The sequence below is a fragment of the Salvelinus sp. IW2-2015 genome, unplaced genomic scaffold (assembly GCF_002910315.2).
Source record: "Salvelinus sp. IW2-2015 unplaced genomic scaffold, ASM291031v2 Un_scaffold1757, whole genome shotgun sequence".
NCBI lineage: Eukaryota > Metazoa > Chordata > Actinopteri > Salmoniformes > Salmonidae > Salvelinus > Salvelinus sp. IW2-2015.
In genome coordinates, this window is record NW_019943138.1 from 74274 (window position 1) to 97561 (window position 23288).

The window sequence follows — 23288 nt, forward strand, 5'->3', positions numbered from 1 at the left end:
TGGATTGATGATCATATTATGAGCAATAAGACCTGCTTTTTTTTTGTCTACAAATGGTGTCAGTAGAGGAGGTGTTAAACCTATTGAAGTCATTACCTGATGGTAAATCTACAGGTGTATGATCTTATGGACAATTATTTTACTTCGCTATGCTGCTACCCAGATTGCAGCTCCACTGAAATTCATATTTAATTGGTCACTGGAAAAGGGGCCATTTCCAAATGGATGTCCAATCCCGAAAGACGGCAAAGAACTCCTGCCAATAGTCGACCAATCAGTCTACTCCGTACACTCAGTGAGATATTGGAGGGTATTGTGAGTAGACAGCCGATCAGCATTCTTATCGCATAAAAACATTCCACTGCATTGGTTGACATGATCAGAAGGAGAGCTAAATAGTTACCAGGCAAGATTCTTAAGCAAACAACCCAAGCATTAATTGGGAGTCAGGTGAACTACGGTTCTGTGGTCTGGGGAAATGCAACAGCAAGTGACATTAGGAGGCTGCAGATTGGACAGAACAAAGCAGCACGGATTGTTTTAAGGTGGAGATGTGGTTCTTCTGTTGCCGCCATGCACAGTGCACTTGGCAGGTCATTGATCATTGAAAAAATAAATAATAACGGTCTTATTTTATTTCATAACTCCATTCACAACAATGTTCAGTTGCTAAGAGACACACATTCAGTCAATACTAGGAATAGATTGTCCACCGTCTATTTTTTAATTTAACGAGGCAAGTCAGTTAAGAACAAATTCTTATTTACTATGACGGCCTACACCGGCCAAACCAGGACGACTCTGGGCCGATTGTGCGCCGCCCCTACGGGACTCCCGGTCACAGCCGGTTGTGATACAGCCAGGATGTATGTGTTATCCAGACAGAAAAGAGAAATAGACAAAATAACATTTAGATTCAAAGAAATAAAGAAATGTAATTAATTTATCTGAGCAAACCAGAAACCTTTCAATGTATAAATGCAAGCAATACTTTTAAAAGTATTTGTAAAATCAAATACATGTGAAGATTATGCAGGACTATGGTAGATGAATGAACCAATCTATCTGGTCAATATGTCAGAGTATTATGTCTGCAGTTTGTAACAGTGTGTTAAATGTCAACATGTGATTTTTGTATTATACATTGTATTTTAATGTTTAAGGACTCTTGGAAGATTAGTCCAAATGAGGACTAAAAGAGATCCTAATAAAAATCCAATCAACACATACCTTTTGATGGTCAAGTGCAGTGGTTTATTAGGGAGAGAACCGTGCCAATGTCTTACTGCACAGTCGTCTGATGTTTCTCTGTGTCTTCTTCGAGGTACACCCATGATTCCAGTCCACATGGGGATTATGACCTCTGCACCCGCTGTAAGCCTCGACTGCTGTGGTTACACAAACACACATACACAAACAAACACACAAACACATACATACACAAACAAATAAACAAACACACACACAAACTCCCCTCTCCTAATGTGTGTGTTGTATTGCAGGTCCTGGTTCCTACCACAGTGTCTATGGTCCAGATGTCTCCTGTCCCTAGGAAGGAACTGAACCCAGTCAGAGTCAAGGAGAACGAGGAGGGGGGCGGTGGAGGCCCCACCACTACAGTGTTTGTCGGGAACATCTCAGAGAAGGCTTCAGACATGCTGGTCAGACAGCTGTTAGCGGTGAGCACTGAGCAGCGCACGGAAACAGGGGATTTAACCTTCTGTTTGTGTTTTATTTGTGATCTGGGTCCTCTTGAGGCTTTTTCTTGCCACTGCGCTTCTGCTTGGTTCTTGGTTTCTAGGCCGCGTTACTGTAAAGCACTTTGTAACAACAGTCTATGTAAAAATTGCTGTTTATAAAGTAGGGTTGTCCACAGTACCAGTATTGCGCTTCCACAATACTGGGTTTTTCATGGCAAAAAAATAAAGAATGAAGCAGACAAAACTCGTATGTTCCTCAGCCAATTTTTGTGAACTCAGTGCGGTTCGCTTAAATCATTTTTGGTGCAGTGTGAACACTCTCTAAAGGAACTCAGACCCTTCAAAAGAGCCTCTGAAGGGAACCCGAACTGAGACCATCTTGAGAGGTGTTCTGAGTTCGGTAACGCTTGAATTCCGCGATCCTGTTCCCTTCCCATATAAACCCCTTTTACGTTGGTGCCACAAAAGAGACAAAAATGGTGTGCAGGTTCGTGGGAAAGAAACACGTGCTTTTTTTGGGATATTGATTAAGCGATTGTCAAAGGATACACAGACATTCCATAAATATTTGTGGAGTTTTGTACTGACACAATGTTGAGATTATTGGTTTGCATCAGATGTATTTGTTTGTAATATGTGATCAACAGGCTAAGAGAGCTTCATCAGTTGTTTTATTATTTTTGTAGTTTGGATAGTGTGAGAAGACCAATATATTTGGTGAGAATCACGACAGGGTACAAAATCAATGCTAGTTCTTAAAGGGACAGTAGCCTACATTTTGAGTGTACAATTTTCAATTACAGCACTATTTAATCTACCTGTATTCTTCTGCCATTTTATTCTGTTTACAGTAATATTTCCATGTTAATATGATCTTCTGATTATAATTATTATGTGTCATCTTTATATTAGTTTCCAAAATGTAAGTTGGTATATCTAGCTGTCTGATAACACGTTCCCATTTAATGGCTTGTCTTGCACTTTTGTAAAATCCCAGAGTGCATTGAGTGAATGTTGGAGAGAAAAAAAGAAAAACAATTCTTGGTTCCTTTGTAACCATAGCAATGTGAATGCAAAGAGGACTCTCTCTCTCTCACAAAATTGTTGAACTGGCAAAATAGTTTGAGTCCTCATTCAAAGGCAGTGTGAATACAACGAGAACTGAGTTATTTTGAGCCCAGAGTTCACTTTTAAAAGGACCGAGATCGGTTATTTTAAAGAGAACTAAACACCCAACCTGGTGTAGGTAAAATATTGTGTGATATACAGTGCATTCGGGAAAGTATTCAGACCCCTTGCATTTTTCCATATTTTGTTGTTACAGCCTTGTTCTAAAATTGATTAAAATAATTGTTTTTTTCATCAATCTACCCACAATACCCCATAATGACAAAGCAAAAACAGGTTTTTAGAATTTTTAGCAAATTTATAAATATTCCCCCCCCCCCCCCAGAAATACCATATTTACATTCAGTACCAGTCAAAAGTTTGGACACATCAACTATGAAATTATTTGGGCCTCATATCAAATAATAAAATTTAATTTTGATTTCTTTTAACACTTTTATGGTTACTACATGATTCCATATGTGTTATTTCATAGTTTTGATGTCTTCACTATTATTCTACAATGTAGAAAATAGTAAAAATAATGAAAAACCCTTGAATGAGTTGGTGTGTCCAAACTTTTGACTGGTAGTGTAACAATTCAGACCCTTTGCTATGAGACTCATCCTTGAGATGTTTCTACAACTTGATTGGAGTCCGCCAAAAAAGGTCTGCAACATTGAAGGTCCGCAAGAACACAGTGGCCTCCATCATTCTTAAATGGAAGAAGTTTGGAACCACCAAGACTCGTCCTAGAGCCGCCCGGCCAAACTGAGCAATCGAGGGAGAAGGGCCTTGGTCAGAGAGGTGACCAAGAACCCAATGGTCACTCCAACAGAGCTCCAGAGTCCCTCTGTGGAGATGGGAGAACCTTCCAGAAGGACAACCATCTCTGCAGCACTCCACCAATCAGGCCTTTATGGTAGAATGACCAGACACAAGCCACTCCTCAGTAAAAGGCACATGACAGCCCGCTTGGAGTTTTCCAAAAGGCACCTAAAGGACTCTGTCCATGAGAAACAAGATTCTCTGGTCTGATAAAACCAAGATTGAACTCTTTGGCCTGAATGTCAAGCATCACATCTGGAGGAAACCTGGCACCATCCCTACGGTGAAGCAGGGTGGAGGCAGCATCATGCTGTGGAGATGTTTTTCAGCGGCAGGGACTGGGAGACTAGACAGGATCGAGGGACAGATGAACGGAGCAAAGTACAGAGAGATCCTTGATGAAAACCTGCTCAGGACCTCAGACTGGGGGAAGGTTAACCTTCCAACAGGACAACGAGCCAAGCACACAGCCAAGACAAGGCAGGAGTGTCTTCGGGACAAGTCTCTGAATGTCCTTGAGTCGCCCAGCCAGTTCGAACATCTCTGGAGAGACCTGAAAATAGCTGTGCAGCGACGCTCCCCATCCAACCTGACAGAGCTTGAGAGGATCTGCAGAGAAGAATGGGAGAAACTCCCCAAATACAGGTGTGCCAAGCTTGTAGCGTCATACCCAAGAAGACTCAAGGCTGTAATCGCTGCCAGAGGTACTTCAACAATGTACAGAGTAAAGGGCCCGAATACTTGTATAAAATTTTATATTTCAGTTTTTTATATTTAATAAATTGGCATACATTTCTACAAAAAACAGTTTTTGCTTTGTCATTATGGGGTATTGTGTGTAGATTGATGAAGGAAAAAAACTATTTAATCCATTTTAGAATAAGGCTGTAACGTAACAAAATGGGGGAAAAAGTCAAGGTGTCTGAATACTTTCCGAATACACTGTAGCTCTGGAAGAAGAAAACATGTGACTCTGGGTAACTTTTTCTGTGTATCGTGATCCTGGTGTCGTAATAACCCTAACATGAAGTTTATAAAGACATTTTGGTCTTTACTCTCAGATGAGTGATTTCCCCTCTGCCTGTCCTTTCCTCCGTCCTGTAGAAATGTGGCCTGGTCCTGAGCTGGAAGAGGGTCCAAGGGGCTTCTGGGAAACTGCAAGGTAAAAACAAAACAGGTACAACACTTCTATTATACTTTCCCTCCTTTCCTTGTTATGTAGTTACCGCCACGTTACGTCCACGTTACGTCCACGTTACGTCCACGATACCGCCACGTTACCGCCACGTTACCGCCACGTTACCTCCACGATACCTCCACGTTACCGCCACGTTACCGCCACGTTACCTGGCCGTTATCCCGTTACCTCAAGTTACCGACACGTTAGTTAACTGCCACGTTACTGTTACTGGGCAACGTTACGTTACCACGTTACGCCACGTTACCCTCAAGTTACCGACGTTACCTCACGTTACCTCCACGTTTACCGCCATCGTTACGTTACCGCACGTTGTTACTCAGGCAGTTTACCGTTAAGTTCTTCTGGCGTTAGCGCCAACGTTACCGTTACGACGTTACCGCAGTCTGTGTAGTTACCGCCACGTTACCACAGTTCTGTAGTTACATGCACGTTACCGCACGTTGTGTAGTTACCGCCAGTCTGTTAGTTACCATTCACTTAGCTGGATTTGGGCCTGTCGCTGCGGCACGTCTTGTAGTTATCACGTACCGCACGTCTGTGTATGTTACCGCCACGTCTGTGTAGTTCCGCCGTCTTTTTTGTAGTTACCACTACGTTACTGATGATGTGCCAGTCTGTGGTAGTTCGCACGTCTGTGTAGGTTACCGTGAGTTGTGTAGTTACCGAGCACGTCTGTGTTACCGCCACGTCTGTGTAGTTACCCGCACGTCTGTGTAGTTACTCGCACGTTGTGTTGTTCGGCCACGGTTGTAGTTCCGGCACGTTCTGTAGTTTTACCCACGTTGTTGTAGTTGTACGCACGTCTGTGTTGTTACGGCCCGTCTGTGTAGTTTACGCACGTCTGTGTAGTTAGGGATAGGGTTTGGGGTTGGGGGTGGGGGTGGGGGGGGGGGGTGGGGGGGGGGGGGCGTTGTTGTTACTGGCCACGTCTGTGTGTTACCGCACGTCTGGTAGTTACTTCACGTCTGTAGTTACCAGGCCACGTCTGTAGTATACCTCCAGACGTGTACCACCGAGTCTCTGTAGTTACCGGACCACGTGTAACGCCTACGTTCTGTGTATTCCGTTTGCCACGTCTGTAGTTACTCCATGTTTATCCACGAGTTCTGTAAGTTACTCCTCACGTTACCTGGCGAGTTGTGTAGTTACGTCCGCCGAGTCTCTGTAGTTACCACCCACGTTACGGCCAGTGACGTTGGTTTTGTTACCTCGACGTTGTTTTGGTTACCCGCCACGTCTTCTAGTACCTCCAGTCTGTGTGTTCTTACCTGCCAACGTCTCTGTAGTTACCCCACGTCTTGTGTGTTACCGCTCTACGTTAGTTACGCACTGTCTGGTGTAGTTACCGCGGCAGTCTGTGTCTAGCTGTTGTAAGTTAGCGCACGTACCGCGTCTGTTCGTTACCGCAGTACGTTATTACCGTCACGTTGTGTATCCGACGTCTGTGTGTTACGCCACGTTACCGCGGAGTCTGTGTGGTTACGCCACGTTGTAGTTCGCTTCGCGTCTGGTCGATTACCACGTACCAAGCTGTTAGTTTCGCCGTCTGTGTAGTTATCCGCCACGTTACCGCACATCGTCTTGTGTCGTTAGCCGCCACGTTACCTGCCACGTCTGTGTAGTTACCTGGGCCACGTTCTGTAGTTACCCCACGTCTGTGTTACGCGTGACGCTTTAGTTACCTGGGTCTGGTGTGGGGTGTGATGTTACCGTCATGTTAGTGTACGCCACGTCTTGTGTCGTTACACGGCCGTCTGTAGTTACCGCCACGTCTGTAGTTACGTGCCACGTCTGTGTAGTTACCGCAGTCTGTGTTGTTACCGCTACGTTCTGTAGTTACCGCACGTCTGTATTACTAGCCACGTCTGTAGTTACCGCCACGTCTGTGTTGTTACCGACGTCTGTGTATTTACCCACACGTCTGTGTTGTTACCGCCACGTCTCTGTAGTTACCGCCACGTGCTGTGTCGTTACTCCACGTCTGTGCAAGTCTGTGTTACGCACGTCTGTGTCGTTACCGCACGTCTGTAGTTACGCCACGTTACCGACAGTCTGTGTAGTTACCGCACGTACGCCACGTCTGTGTAGTTACCCCCTGCCTTTCAGTCTGTAGCACGTCTGTAGTTACGCACCGTCTGTGTTGTTACCGCCTACGTTGTAGTTACTGCACGTCGTAGTTGCACGTCTGTGTAGTTACCGCCACGTCTGTATTTACCCTGCCACGTCTGTGTTGTTACAGCACGTTCTGTAGTTACCGCCACGTCTGTAGTTACCGCCACGTCTGTGTTGTTACGGCCACGTTGTAGTTACGCCACGTCTGTAGTTACCGCCACGTCTGTGTAGTTACGCCGCCACGTTACCGCACGTCTGTGTAGTTTACGCACGTCTGTAGTTACGCACCACGTCTGTGTTGTTACCGCCACGTCTGGTAGTTACGGCCACAGTCTGTAGTTACCGCACGTCTGTGTAAGTTACCGCCACGTTTCAGCCATCTGTAGTTAACGGCACGTTACCGCCACATGTGTAGTTACCGTCTGTGTTGTTACCGGCACGTCTGTGTTGTTACCGCACGTCTGTTGTGTTACCCACGTTCCGACTCTGTGTCGTTACCACCACGTTACCGGCCACGTCTGTGTCGTTACCGCAGTCTGGTATTACCTCCACGTTACCGCCACGTCTTGTGTAGTTACCAGTTACGGCAACGTCTGGTGTAGTTACCGGCACGTCTGTGTAGTTAACCCTCCACGTTACCACCACGTCTCTGTAGTTACCTCACGTTACGCCACGTCTGTGTAGTTACCGCCACGTCTGTGTAGTTACCGACCACGTTACCGCGACGTCTGTGTAGTTACCACCACGTTTCCGCCACGTTCTGTGGTAGTTACGCACGTCTGTGTAGTTACCTCACGTTCCACCGACGTTCTCTGTAGTTACCTCCAGTTACCGCCACGTCTGTGTAGTTACCTCCACGTTACCACACGTCTCTGTAGTTACATCCACCGTTACCACACGTCTCTGTAGTTACCTCCACTGTTACACCTACGTAGTCTGTGTAGTTACCGCCACGTCTGTGTAGTTTACGCCACGTTGTTGTAGTTACGCACGTTAGTGCCAGTTGTATTTACCGCACGTTACCGCCACGTCTGGTGTAGTTACCACCACGTTACCAACGTCTGTGTAGTTACCGCCACGTCTGTGTAGTTTACCGCCACGTCTGTGTTGTTAACCGCACGATCTGTGTTATTACCAGTTACAGCAGTTACCGCCACGTTCCGTCAGCGTTGTGTAGTTAACGCCACGTTCCGCACGTCTGTGTAGTTAACGCCACGTTACCGCCACGTCTGTGTAGTTACCCGCTTCACGTTACCCACGCAAGTTATTTTTTAGTTATTTAACCAGGTAGGCCAGTTGAGAACAAGTTCTCATTTACAACTGCGACCTGGCCAAGATAAAGCAAAGCGTGCGACAAACAACAACACAGAGTTACACATGGAATAAACAAACATACAGTCAATAGTAAAGTGAAAAAGTCTATATACAGTGTATGCAAATGGAGTAAGGATAAGGGAGGGGACTGTATAAAATCTCTCTCTCTCTTTCTCTCTCTCTCTCTCCTCCAGTGACCGTATAAAACTCTTCTCTCCCTCCCAGTGACTGTATAAAACTCTCTCTCTCCCTCCCGTGACTGTATAAAATCTCTCTCTTCCTCCAGTGACTGTATAAATCTCTCTCTCCCAGTGACTGTATAAAACTCTCTCTTCTCCTCCCAGTGACTGTATAAAACTCTTTCTCTCTCCAGTGACTGTATAAACTCTCTCTCCCCAGTGACTGTATAAAACTCTCTCTCTCCCTCCCAGTTGACTTGTATAAAACTCTCTCTCCCCCAGTGACTGTATAAACTCTCTCTCTCCTCCCAGTGACTGTATAAACTCTCTCTCCTCCCAGTGACTGTATAAAACTCTCTCTCTCCTCCCAGTGACTGTATAAAATTCTCTCTCTCTTCTCCCAGTGATGTATAAAACTCCTCTCTCCCTCCCAGTGACTGTATAAACTCTCTCTCTCCTCCCAGTGACTGTATAAAACTCTCTCTCTCTCCCTCCAGTGACTGTATAAACTCTTTCTCTCTCCTCCAGTGATTACTATCTCTCTCTCTCCAGTGACTGTATAAAACTCTCTCTCCTCCCAGTGATGTATAAAAACTTTCTCTCTCTCTCTCTCTCTCTCTCTCTCTCTCTTCATCTCTTCTCTCTCTCTCTCTCTCTCTCTCTCTCTCTTTCTCTTCTCCCAGTGACTGTATAAAACTCTCTCTCTCTCTCTTCTCTCTCTCTTCTCTCTCCCAGTGACTGTATAAACTCTCTTCTCTCCTGTCTTCTCTTCTCTCTCTCTCTCTCCTCCAGTGACTGTATAAATCTCTCTCTCTCTTCTCTCTCTCTCTCTCTCTCTCACAGTGACTGTATAAACTCTCTCTCTCTCTCTCTCCCTCCCAGTGACTGTATAAAACTCTCTCTCTCTCCCTCCCAGTGACTGTATAAAACTCTCTCTCTCCCTTCCAGTGACTATAAAACTCTCTCTGTCTCTGTCTCTCTCTGTAGCGTTTGGATTCTGTGAGTACAAGGAGCCAGAGTCCACCCTGCGTTCCCTGCGTCTGCTACATGAGCTGTTGCTGGGAGACAAGAAGCTGCTGGTCAAGGTGGATGCCAAGACCAAGGCCCAGCTAGAAGAATGGAAGGCTAAGAAGAGGAGTGCCAACGGGGTGAACACACACACACACACACACACACACACACACACACACACACACACACACACACACACACACACACACCCTGTCTACCATGAGAAGTGATGGAGGAGAGCAGACTGGGTTCATAAAATATAAGTTGCACACATTTTCTCTCCTAGCAGTGAGCTTCATTACCGACATTTAGTCTCTCAGGTCTTTTAAGAGGTCCGGGACGATACCAGTATCACGATACTCGTTTGTATCACGGCAAGGAAATAAAACACAAAACAGATTTTAAACTTCTTTATGAAAACAGCCTGTTGGAAACAAACATGTTTTCTATCCAGAGTCCAAAAATATAGTTTTTTAGCTATAGCACACACAATATTTTACATAAAGCAGATTTTTTATAGCACCATAGAGTTTGGTCTGCTTTGTGCCCTTGTCTTCGTCAGGGAAGAGCAGGGTTTTAACATGGCTTCTGTGTGGTACACACTGAAAAATCTAACATGAAGATTCCTCTTTCTCTGTACTTAAAAAAAATTAATATATATGGTATTTCTACTCTCTTTTTATGTCTCATAGGGAGCCAAGTCTGAGGACGGGCCCAAGGAAGAAGAGGATGAGGAAGAGGTTCTTGACGAAGACACAAAGCGTCGTGACCAGATAGTAAAAGGGGCGATCGAGGGGTTGATCCGGGAGTACGGCAGTGAGCTCAACGCCCCTTCTCAGGACGGGGACAACCAGCCCCGCAAGAAGAAGAGAGAGAAGAAAGAGGAGGTAGTAGCGTCCGTTCCACCGAAGAGAGGAGTAAGTAGCGTCCGTGCCATTCCGATAGAGGAGGGTGGTTAGTGCGTCCGTTCCACCGTAGAGAGGAGGTAGTAGCGTGTTCACCGTAGAAGGAGGGTAGTAGGTCCGTTCCACTGAAGAGTTGTGGAGGGGTAGTAGCGTCCGTTTCACCGTAGAGAGGAGTATAGCGTCCGTTCCACTGTAGAGGAGGTAGTAGCGTCCGTTCCCTGAGAGAGAGGGGTAGTAGCGTCCGTTCACGTAGAGAGGAGGTAGTAGCGTCCGTTCCACCGTAGAGAGGAGGTTAGTAGCGTCCGTTCCACTGTAGAGAGGAGGTAGTAGCGTCCGTTCCACTGTAGAGAGAGGTAGTAGGTCCGTTCACAGTAGAGAGGACGGTATAGTGTCGTCCACTGTAGAGAGGAGGTAGTAGCGTCCGTTCCACCGAAGAGAGGAGGTAGTAGCGTCCGTTCCACCGTAGAGAGGAGGTAGTAGCGTCCGTTCCACCGTAGAGAAGGAGGTAGTAGCGTCCGTTCCACTGTAGAGAGGAGGTAATAGCGTCCGTTCCACAGTAGAGAGAGGTAGTAGCGTCCGTTCCACTGTAGAGAGGAGGTATAGTCGTCCGTTCCACCGAGAGAGAGAGGTAGTAGCGTCCGTTCCACCGTAGAGAGGAAGGTAGTAGCGTCCGTTCCACTGTAGAGAGGAGTAGTAGCGTCCGTTCCACTGTAGAGAGGAGGTAGTAGCGTCCGTTCCACTGTAAGAGAGGAGGTAGTAGCGTCCGTTCCACTGTAGAGAGGAGGTAGTAGCGTCCGTTCCACGAGAGGAGGTAGTAGCGTCCGTTCCACTTAGAGAGGAGGTAGTAGCGTCCGTTCCACGAGAGAGGGTGAGCGTCCGTTCCACCGTAAGAGAGGAGGTAGTAGCGTCCGTTCCCCGAGAGAGGAGGTAGTAGCGTCCGTTCCACCGAAGAGAGGAGGTAGTAGCGTCCGTTCCACCGTAGAGAGGAGGTAGTAGCGTCCGTTCCACCGAGAGAGGAGTAGTAGCGTCCGTTCCACCGAAGAGAGGAGGTAGTAGCGTCCGTTCCACCGTAGAGAGGAAGGTAGTAGCGTCCGTTCCACGAAGAGGAGGTAGTAGCGTCCGTTCCACCGAAGAGAGGAGGTAGTAGCGTCCGTTCCACCGAAGAGAGGAGGTAGTAGCGTCCGTTCCACCGAAGAGAGAGGTAGTAGCTCCGTTCCATCCGAAGAGAGGAGGTAGTAGCGTCCGTTCCACGAAGAGAGAGGTAGTAGCGTCCGTTCCACGAAGAGAGGAGGTAGTAGCGTCCGTTCCACCGAAGAGAGGAGGTAGTAGCGTCCGTTCACCGAAGAGAGAGGTAGTAGCGTCCGTTCCACGCAGAGAGGAGGTAGTAGCGTCCGTTCCACCGAAGAGAGGAGGTAGTAGCGTCCGTTCCACGAAGAGAGGTAGTAGCGTCCGTTCCACGGAGAGAGGAGGTAGTAGCGTCCGTTCCACGAAGAGAGGAGGTGAGTAGGTCCGTTCCACCGAAGAGAGGAGGTAGTAGCGTCCGTTCCACCGAAAGAGAGGAGGTAGTAGCGTCCGTTCCACGAAGAGAGGAGGTGTAGCGTCCGTTCCACGTAGAGAGGAGGTAGTAGCGTCCGTTCCACGAGAGAGGAGGTAGTAGCGTCCTTCACGAGATGAGAGAGGAGTAGTAGCGTCCGTTCACCGTAGAGAGGAGGTAGTAGCGTCCGTTCCACCGGAAGAGAGGAGGTAGTAGCGTCCGTTCCACGAGAGAGGAGGTAGTAGCGTCCGTTCCACGAAGAAGGAGGTAGTAGCGTCCGTTCCACCGTAGAGAGGAGGTAGTAGCGTCCGTTCCACCCGTAGGAGGAGTAGTAGCGGCAGTTCACCGGTACGAGAGGAGGTAGTAGCGTCCGTTCCACCGTAGAGAGGAGGTAGTAGCGTCCGTTCCACCGTAGAGAGGAGGTAGTAGCGTCCGTTTCTCCTGTTTAAAGCGAGTGATGATGTGTTTTCCATGGACTGTGTTTTGTTTCTTTACTTGTTTTCCAGGAGGAGGCGCTACCTGCACCCATTTTGTTTTTCTTTTCTGTAAAGTGCTACGCTACTTCTGGGCCGGCCTGGACCTTGTTCAGTAGTATCGTTTGGTGATGGGAGAAGGGACATGTTACGAACCTGATATCATGTTTGTTTATCTGTGTCTCAGGAGGACATCAATGTGATGGACATGGAAGATGACAAAAGAGACCTGATATCCAGAGAGATCAGTAAATTCAGAGACACTCACAAGGTAACACACCGTCCATTGTTCTCTTAACACCTTCACTTTAGGCTTTGGAGAAAGAAACTACAATACCCACATCTAGATTATACCTAGTGTAGTTTCAACATCCCTGTCAAGGACTGGACTACAAATTAATGTATTGATCCCCCCCCCCCCCATTTCTAACATCCTAACATTCATTTCAAATAGTTCAGATATTTGCTAATTTTGTTGTACATTTTGTTCAATTGAACTTGATAAAAAATTGAAGATTTTATAAACGATATGTGGAATGTCCGTCAAGTCAACAACAGATATATTTCAGTTTCCCCAACAGTTTTATAGGAGTTATAGGATCATCTGTTAACAACAGTGACTTGGGATGAAAGTATTACAGTAGAACTACCAGTTAGACGCAGGACAGGGCAACTCCTCGGGCGGCCTGATTGGTGCCCCCCCCCCCCATCATCCCTAGCAAACACACCTCATTTTTAAACTTAATTGCATTTTTAAACTGAAGAGCTTGATTATTGGAGTCAGGTGTGTTAGCTGGGGCAAAAGTGTGTCACTAATCAGGCCCCTCCCTTGACGACTGGAGTTACCCCCATTTACTCCCCCCCCCCCAAGTCCTGATAGGTTAACGAAATGTTAAAAATTCCTCAAAGCTAATCTATTGATTATAACCCCACCATTATGGTAGACATCATATGATGACTAAAGCAAGATGAATCTCAGAGCTTTTGAGGGGGGAAAAGTATGCGAGGATACGATGTAAGTATCATCTTTTAATTTATTTTCTCGTCTCGGGCGCTCCCTTCTGGAGGACTTGCAAAGGGCAACTGGCTCTGAGACTGTTAATATGCTCAGTGTATATATATAAGGAATCGGGTTCCATTTTGAATACACCCATGTCTTTAGCTAGTTGGCATGTGTAAAAGAAGGCCCTTACTGGTTGTGTGAATACAAAAGCCAGAGAGCCTAGTGAACCGATGCAGGTCCTTGTGTTGTGTTTTGAGGAAGGCAGATGAGGGACTCAAAATTATGGCCCAGTTTTACAGAGTTCCCTGGTTTAAAGATTTATGAAATTTCGAGGGATTTTTGGAAAACCAGGCTATTTTTTTGGGGGGAAACTACCTGTGATTTTGCAACCCAAGTAGAGACTGGAGTGATAACCACGGCCGCTGTTTAAGCAGTCTGTAGTGTAGGGTACTGAAAGCAGGAGCTCCTCCACAGCAGCACTTTGAGTTCTGAGACTAGACAGGTAAGACTTTCTGTCTGTCTTTTATCTCCTCCCCCGCTCTCTCCCCTGCTCTCTCTCCCTCTCTCTCTCACTCTCCCTCTCTCCCCCCTCTCTGCTCTCTCCCCTGCTCTCTTCCCCTCTCCCTCCTCCCCCGTCTCTCTCCCCTGCTCTCTCTATCTCCCCTGCTCTCTTCCTCTCTCTCTCCCTGCTCTATCTCCCTCTCTTTCTCTCCCTCGCTCTCTCTCCCTCTCTTTCTCTCCCTCTCTTTCTCTCCTCTTTCTCTCCCTCTCTTTCTCTCCCTCTCTTTCTCTCCCTCTCTCTCTCCCCTGCTCTCTCCCCTGCCCCCCTCTCTCTCCCTCTCTCCAGCTTTCTGCTCTTTACTTCTTCTCTTATATTTGTATCTGTCTTACCTATCTCTATATTATGTTAAAGAAAAACCTTGTTTAGGGACATCACAGAAAGGTCAAATATTGTTTTATGCTGCTTATTTTCCAAATCTAATAGACTTGAAAGTTTTTATGGTTAAGAAAAACAATATTCCCACCATAGACAGTGTGTAGGTGGAACCTGAAGGCCCAAACATGTTAAGAACATTAGCCAAACTTAACACCACACATCTAGTGACAGGATCCTATTTTACCTCATCGCCAGGGGACGGTTGAGTCAGAGGTAAGTCCAGACAGGACATGGGACTGTTGCGTCAGAGGTAAGTCCAGACAGGACACTGTTGAGTCAGAGGTAAGTACAGACAGGACAGGGAACATTCTAGAACGTCAATTTAATCCAAAGGGAAGTGAGAGATGTAGTGGATGGAACTCTTCGCTAAATCTCTTTCAGCGCCATCTTTCTCTTTTCTATTTCCTCTCCTTCTTCTTCTCTGACAGAACAGGAGACCCACAGTTCAGTTTAGTTAAGCTTTTACACGTTGTAGTTTCTCTTATACTGATCCCACTATCCTGCACAAAATTGACAAACATCATTCAATGGCATTTGACCAGCTCAAATCTATTGCCATCGTAATGAATGGCATATAGCCATAGCATTTCTTTGTAGTGAGGTACCATATTAGTGAGGTACCATATTAGTGAGGTACCGTATTAGTGAGGTACCGTATTAGTGAGGTACCGTATTAGTGAGGTACCGTATTAGTGAGGTACCGTATTAGTGAGGTACCATATTGGTGAGTTACCATATTGGTGAGGTACCGTATCTCTATGTATGTAAGGGCTGTTGGCACTCTTGTCTCCCTCTCTGTCTGGTGTGTGAGTTTGTATTAATCACTCTGTTGGTCTGAGACGATCTGATGATGGACATCAGAAGACTACCTCTGGGTAAGACCCGCTCTATGATTTCATTCCTTTTACCCAAACTGGAATACATACCTGCATTGTGACTCTCTCTAACACCAATGTAAAATATCACCATTTTGTATCTAAGCACTAGTCTTTAATGTGTTGTGATATAACTGGATAATGTGTACAGTAAATGTAATCACTGGTCATCGTAAGGGATCGATGGACAGATATTCTTACAATTTTTAGTTTGTTTCTGTGAACCTAACCTGCTCTTCCTCACAGTAGTAGCTTGTAGGCTTGTAGGGGCAGAGACAGACGCGCTGAGTGAGTCCATAATTCATCACCTGTAAGTCACAAACAACCAATTAGCTCCACAGAGGATCCATCTCTATTTCCTGTTTCACTGAGAGAAATGAACCTTGATTTGTGTTTCTGTGCTGTTAAAATACATAAATCAACAACAAAGTTGTTTTGGTTCACTTTGAAATCTTATGAATGCCGCTAGCTAAATGATTTATGGTAACTAGATAAAGTGGTTTCCACCGTCTCCAGATTGCGATATTTTGGCTCTGATAAAGTCACCGCCTTCATTAAGAAGTGCATTGACGAAGTCGTCTTCACAGTGTGACCGTACGTACATACCCCAACCAGAAGTCATGGATTACAGGCAACATCCGCACTGAGTTTAAGGCTAGAGCTGTGACAGTAATCCGGATACTTATAAGAAATCCCGCCAAGACCTCCGACGAACCATCAAACAGGCAAAGCATCGATACAGGACTAAGATCGAATCCTACGACTCCGGCTCTGACACACAATGGATGTGGCAGCGCTTGCAAACTATCATGGATTACAATGTGAATGTTGACCTGTTTTAAAGGTCTTACTCACATCGATTACGGCGAGCGTGATCACATAGTCATCCGGAACATCTGGTGCTCTCATGCATGCTTCAGTATTGTTTGCCTCGAAGCGCGCATAGAAGTAATTTAGCTTGTCTGGTAGGCTTGTCACTGGGCAGCTCGTGGCTGGGCTTCACTTTGTAGTCTAATACTTTGCAAGCCCTCCCACATCCGACGAGCGTTGGAGCCGGTGTAGTAGGATTCAATCTTAGTCCTGTATTTACGATTTGTGGTGGTCAATAGATGGCTACGAAAAATATAGACGCAAACTCTCTTGGTAAATAGTGTGGTGTACATTTTATCATGAGATACTCTACCTCAGGTGAGCAAAACCTTGAGAGGTCCTTAATATTAGATTTCGTGCACCAGCTGTTATTTACAGAAGACACAGACCTCCACCCCTTGTCCTGCCGATGCAGCGTAAACCCAGCCCAACTGTATATTATCCATGTTGTCGTTCAGCCACGACTCGATGAAACACAAGATATTATAGTTTTCAATGTCCAACGTTGGTAGGATAGTCTCGAACGGAGCTCATCCAGTTTATTCCCCCGGTGATTGCACGTTGGCCAATAGGATGGACGGTAGAGGCGGGTTAACCACTCGCCAAACAAATTCCTCACAAGGCACCCGGACCTACGTCCCCTGTATCGACATCTTCTCTTCATGTGAATGACAGGGATTTCCTTCAAAAAAATCTATGTCCAGTCCGAGGTGAGTAATCGGTGTTCTGATATCCAGTAGCTGTTTTCGGTCAAAAGAGAGACGGTGGCAGAAACATTATGTACAAAATAAGTTACAAACAACGTGAAAAATCACACAATTATGATTAGGAGCTCGTAAAACGGAAGACATCTCTTCCGATGCAGGAAGACAGACTAACACAGTGTATTCCTTCTTCCTGTAGAAACTGTTTTGTCCATGGTGAATACAACTGTAGAGTGATTAACACAGGATACTCCTCTTCTACCTGTAGAAACTGGAGGAGGAGAAGGGAAAGAAAGAGCAGGAACGGCAAGAAATCGATAAGGACAGGAGGGAGAGGGACAAAGAGAGGGAGCGAGAGAGGGAGCGCCGGGACCGCGAGAGGGAGAAGGAGAGAGAGAAGGAGAAGGAACGAAACGACAACAAGGAGAGAGAGCGGGACAGAGAGCGGGATCGAGACCGGATCGATCGGGACCGTGAACGAACGAGGGAGAGGGGAGACAGAGGAGAGAGGGAGCGCGTGAAAGAGAGAAGTCGAGAAGTCAGCAAAGACCGCAGTGGATCCAGGTTGGTATGAGGTTAACCTCACTAGGGATGTGGGCACCTGGCCAACATCCAGTGAAATTGCAGAGCGCCAAATTCAAAAACAGAAATACTCATTATAAAAATTCAGAAAACATACAATATTATACATAGGTTTAAAGATGAACTTCTTGTGAATCCAACCACGGTGTCAGATTTCAAAAATGCTTTACGGCGAAAGCATACCTTACGATTATTTGAGAACCTCGCCCAGCAGACAAATCATTACAAACAGTAGCCAGCCAAGTAGAAGAGTTACACAAGTCAGAAATAGAGATAAAATTAATCCCTTACCTTTGATGATCTTTATATGGTTGCACTCAGCAGACATTAATTTACTCAATAAATGTTTGTTTTGTTCGATAAAGTCTCTCTTTATATCCAAAAACCTCAGTTTTGTTCGCGTATGAAAATCGAAATTGTATGTGTAAAGTTCATGGAAACATGTCAAACGATGTTTATATTCAATCCTCAGTTTGTTTTTAGCCTAAATAAATCGATAAAAGTTCAACCGGACAATAACGTCGTCAATATAAAAGGTAAACAAGAAAGGCACTCTCTCGGTCGCGCACATGAAACAGCTCTGTGACACTTTAGGGTCCAGTCATTCAGACTGCTCTTACTCCCTCATTTTTCAGAATACAAGCCTGAAACAATTTCTAAAGACTGTTGACATCTAGTGGAAGGCATAGGAACTGCAATTTGAGTCCTAAGTCAATGGATACTGTAATGGCGCTGAATAGAAAACTACAAAAACTAAAAACAATCCTACTTCCTGGATGGATTTTTCTCAGGTTTTCGCCTGCCATATGATTTCTGTTATACTCACAGACATCATTCAAACAGTTTTAGAAAATTCACAGTTTTTTCTATCCAAATCTACTAATTATATGCACATCCTAGCTTATGGGCCTGAGTAGCAGGCAGTTTAATTTGGGCACACTTTTCATCCGGAGGTGAAAATAGTGCCCCCTACCCTAGAGAAGTTAAGATCCAGGTTGGTATGAGGTTAACGCTGAAAGGCCTCTCCTTCCAGGGGTAGTGTTATACAATCATCTGGGCCCATTATTCATAAAGCATCTCCGAGTAGTCAGAGTAGGAGTGCTGATCTAGGATCAGTGTTGCCTTTTAGATCATAATGAATAAGACAACACAGACAGGGCAACTGATCCTAGATCAGCACTCACAGACAGGGCAACTGATCCTAGATCAGCACTCACAGACGGGGCAACTGATCCTAGATCAGCGTTTTTTGCTCTGAATACAGGCGCTGGTCAACTGTAGAAGTGGTGAGTGTTTGAACTCACGTCTATGTCTCTTCCCTGTAGAGAACGGAGCCGCGATGAGAAGAAACACGACCGCGAGGAGGACCAGGAGGAGGCGTACGAACGCAGGAAACTGGAGAGGAAGATGAGGGACAAAGAGGTTGCCTACCAGGAAGTATGTTTGACATGTAGTCCCATGTTTTACAAGGCTTAAGGCCGAATTTATACCCCTACACAAGTAGGCAACGCAATAACTACATTAGCTACTGAAGAATGGTAATCCTGCAACTAATCCTAGTTGTAAAAGTCCACAAATTTGGGCAGCCTTGTAACGCAACAGGAGTGTTTGTTTGTTTGTTTGTATGTTTGTATGCAGGATTGTTTGTGTGTACACTACCGTTCAAAGCTTTGGGGTCACTTAGAAATGTCCTTGTTTTTGAAAGAAAAGCACTTTTTTTTTTGGTCACTAAAAGTGGTAAAATATCTGTCCAATAATATCAAATTGATCAGAAATACTGTGTAGACATTGTTAATGTTGTAAATGACTATTGTAGCTGGAAACGGATGATTTTTTATGGAATATCTACATAGACGTTACAGAGGCCCATTATCAGCAACCATCACTCCTGTGTTCCAATGACACGTTGTGTTAACTAATACAAGTTTATAATTTTAAAAGGCTAATTGATCATTAGAAAACACTTTTGCAATTGTGTTAGCACAGCTGAAAACTGTTGTTCTGATTAAAGAAGCAATACAACTGGCCTTCTTTAAGACTAGTTGAGTATCTGGAGCATCAGCATTTGTGGGTTTGATTACAGGCTCAAAACAGCCAGAAACAAAGAACTTTCTTCTGAAACTCATCAGTCTATTCTTGTTCTGAGAAATGTAGGCTATTCCATGTGAGAAATTGCCAAGAAACTGAAGATCTGGTACAACACTGTGTACTACTCCCGTCAAAGAACAACGCAAACTGGCTCTAACCAGAATAGAAATAGGAGTTGGAGGCCCCGGTGCACAACTGAGCAAGAGGACAAGTACATTAGAGTGTCTGTTGAGAAACAGACGCCTCACAAGTCCTCAACTGGCAGCTTCATTAAATAGTACCTGCAAAACAACAGTCTCAATGTCAACAGTGAAGAGGATTGTTTGTTTGTTTGTTTGTATGCAGGATTGCCATTTTGCCTAGCTATTTTCCAGTAGATACTTGTGTAGGGTGTAAATGAGGCTTTACCACTGCAATATACGGGCATAGCATGGAACGGCATGGAACACAGCCAGTCTGTCTACTCTTTCCGATGTGCCATTCTCTCAGGCCTAAGGCACCCAAATGACACCCTATTCTCTATATAGTGTACTACAGTATTTTATTTTATATCAGGCCTGTTTTGATTCAGGGATGCTGATTGGCTGAAACAGCGTTCTAGCTGTGTGTTTTATATCAGGCCTGTTTTGATTCAGGGATGCTGATTGGCTGAACAGCGTTCTAGCTGTGTGTTTTATATCAGGCCTGTTTTGATTCGGGGATGCTGATTGGCTGAAACAGCATTCTAGCTGTGTGTTTTATATCAGGCCTGTTTTGATTCGGGGATGCTGATTGGCTGAACACAGCGTTCTAGCTGTGTGTTTTATATCAGGCCTGTTTTGATTCAGGGATGCTGATTGGCTGAAACAGCGTTCTAGCTGTGTGTTTTTATATCAGGCCTGTTTGATTCGGGGATGCTGATTTGGCTGAAACAGCGTTCTAGCTGTGTGTGTTTATATCAGGCCTGTTTTGATTCGGGGATGCTGATTGGCTGAAACAGCGTTCTAGCTGTGTGTTTTATATCAGGCCTGTTTTGATTCAGGGATGCTGATTGGCTGAAACAGCGTTCTAGCTGTGTGTTTTATATCAGGCCTGTTTTGATTCAGGGATGCTGATTGGCTGAAACAGCGTTCTAGCTGTGTGGTGTTTATATCAAAGGCCTGTTCTGTGCTGATTGGCTGTTGCTCCTCTTCTTTCAGCGTCTGAAGAACTGGGAGATGAGAGAGAGGAAGAAGGCTCGGGACTACGACAAAGAGAACCAACGAGAGGACGAGAGAGACGGCGTGAGATGGTAGTAGACAACGGCGGTTGGAACCAAAAATCTCCCAATTTGTACTCATCATACCAAAGGACAAATTTCCACCGATTTAAACACTTTTTTGGTTACTACCTGATTCCACATGTGTTATTTCATAGTTTTGATGTCTTCACTATTATTGTAAATTTAGAACAAAGTAAAAATAAAGAAAAAACCTGGAATGAGTAGGTGTTCTATGTACATACATATCCAGATAAATAATACAGGAAAAAGAGAAACAAGACATTTGAAACCGTCGGACACAAAGAGAAGATTCATATGGGAGACAAGCCTATACACATCTATAATATTTGCCGTTTTAAATGTGCCGTTTACCTCATAGAAGCTAAATGTATGCGATCATTTGTTCTTCCTCTTCCAGACTAAAGAAGGCAAGCGTCTGAAAGAGTTCCTGGAAGATTATGACGATGACAAAGACGACCTGAAATACTACAGGTGAGGTCACACCTTTATAACACAGAGATGACTGAAATACTACAGGTGAGGTCACACCTTTAAACACAGAGATGACCTGAAATACTACAGGTGAGGTCACACCTTATAACACAGAGATGACCTGAAATAATACAGGTGAGGTCACACCTTTATAACACAGAGATGACCTGAAATACTACAGGTGAGGTCACACCTTTATAACACAGAGATGACCTGAAATACTACAGGTGAGGTCACACCTTTATAACACAGAGATGACCTGAATACTACAGGTGAGCTCACACTTTATAACACAGAGATGACCTGAAATAATACAGGTGAGATCACACCTTTATAACACAAGATGACCTGAAATACTACAGGTGAGGTCACACCTTTATAACACAGAGATGACCTGAAATAATACAGGTGAGGTCACACCTTTATAACACAGAGATGACCTGAAATACTACAGGTGAGCTCACACCTTTATAACACAGAGATGACTGAAATAATACAGGTGAGATCACACCTTTATAACACAGAGATGACCTGAAATACTACAGGTGAGGTACACATTTATAACACAGAGATGACCTGAAATACTACAGGTGAGATCACACTTTATAACACAGAGATGACCTGAAATACTAAAGGTGAGATCACACCTTTATAACACAGAGATGACCTGAAATAATACAGTGAGGTCACACCTTTATAACAGAGATGACCTGAAATACTACAGGTGAGGTCACACCTTTATAACACAGAGATGCCCTGAAATACTACAGGTGAGGTCACACCTTATAACACAGAGATGCCCTGAAATACTACAGGTGAGGTCACACCTTTATAACACAGAGATGACCTGAAATACTACAGGTGAGTCACCCTTTATAACACAGAGATGACCTGAAATACTACAGGTGAGATCACACCTTTATAACACAAGAGATGACCTGAAATACTACAGGTGAGGTCACACCTTTATAACACAGAGATGACCTGAAATACTACAGGTGAGGTCACACCTTTATAACACAGAGATGACCTGAAATACTACAGGTGAGCTCACACTTTATACACAGAGATGACCTGAAATAATACAGGTGAGATCACACCTTATTAAACAGACAACTGTCTTTGTGGAGACCTAACTTTAACTAACTAACATTTTTGTTGTTTTACTATCCTAGTGAGGACTTTTGGGGATTTCCGGTACCCACCAGGATAGTAATACAAGCCTACACACACACACACACACACACACACACACACACACACACACACACACACACAAACCGTGTTGGACTATTTTGTGGAAACTACAAACAGGAGACTTCTGTTATTCTCTCAGGCCTTTAATCTACTTCCTGAGAGAGAGATGAGCCCTTTATCTACTTCCTCAGAGAGATGAGGCCCTTTATCTACTTCCTCAGAGAGAGAGATGAGGCCCTTTATCTACTTCCTGAGAGAGAGATGAGGCCTTTATCTACTTCCTCAGAGAGATGAGGCCCTTTATCTACTTCCTCAGAGAGAGAGATGAGGCCCTTTATCTACTTCCTCAGAGAGATGAGGCCCTTTATCTACTTCCTCAGAGAGAGAAAGGCCCTTTATCTACTTCCTCAGAGAGAGATGAGGCCCTTTATCTACTTCCTCAGAGAGAGATGAGGCCCTTTATCTACTTCCTCAGAGAGAGAGATGAGGCCCTTTTATACTACTTCTCAGAGAGAGATGAGGCCCTTTATCTACTTCCTCAGAGAGAGATGAGGCCCTTTATCTACTTCCTCAGAGAGAGATGAGGCCCTTTATCTACTTACTCCTCAGAGAGAGAGGCCTTTATCTACTTCTCAGAGAGATGAGGCCCTTTATCTACTTCCTCAGAGAGAGAGTGAGGCCCTTTATCTACTTCCTAGAGAGAGAGATGAGGCCCTTTATCTACTTCCTCAGAGAGAGATGAGGCCTTTATCTACTCCTCAGAGAGAGAATGAGGCCTTTATCTACATTCCTCAGAGAGAGATGAGGCCCTTTATCTACTTCCTCAGAGAAGAGAGAGTGACCTTTTACTTCCTCAGAGAGAGATGAGGCCCTTTATCTACTTCCTCAGAGAAGAGATGAGGCCCTTTATCTACTTCCTCAGAGAGAGATGAGGCC

The 23288-nt window shown here is 45.0% G+C and overlaps 1 long non-coding RNA gene and 1 pseudogene across 1 annotated transcript; both read left to right on the forward strand.

Moving 5' to 3' along the window:
- LOC112071888 (RNA-binding protein 25-like) overlaps nucleotides 1-23288 on the forward strand; it is a 46525-nt pseudogene that overhangs the window by 1325 nt on the left and 21912 nt on the right.
- LOC139024665 (uncharacterized) lies at nucleotides 10346-11550 on the forward strand. The gene is made up of 4 exons (XR_011475995.1): nucleotides 10346-10369; nucleotides 10737-10830; nucleotides 11285-11406; nucleotides 11467-11550. It is a non-coding gene; the product is annotated as an uncharacterized lncRNA (long non-coding RNA).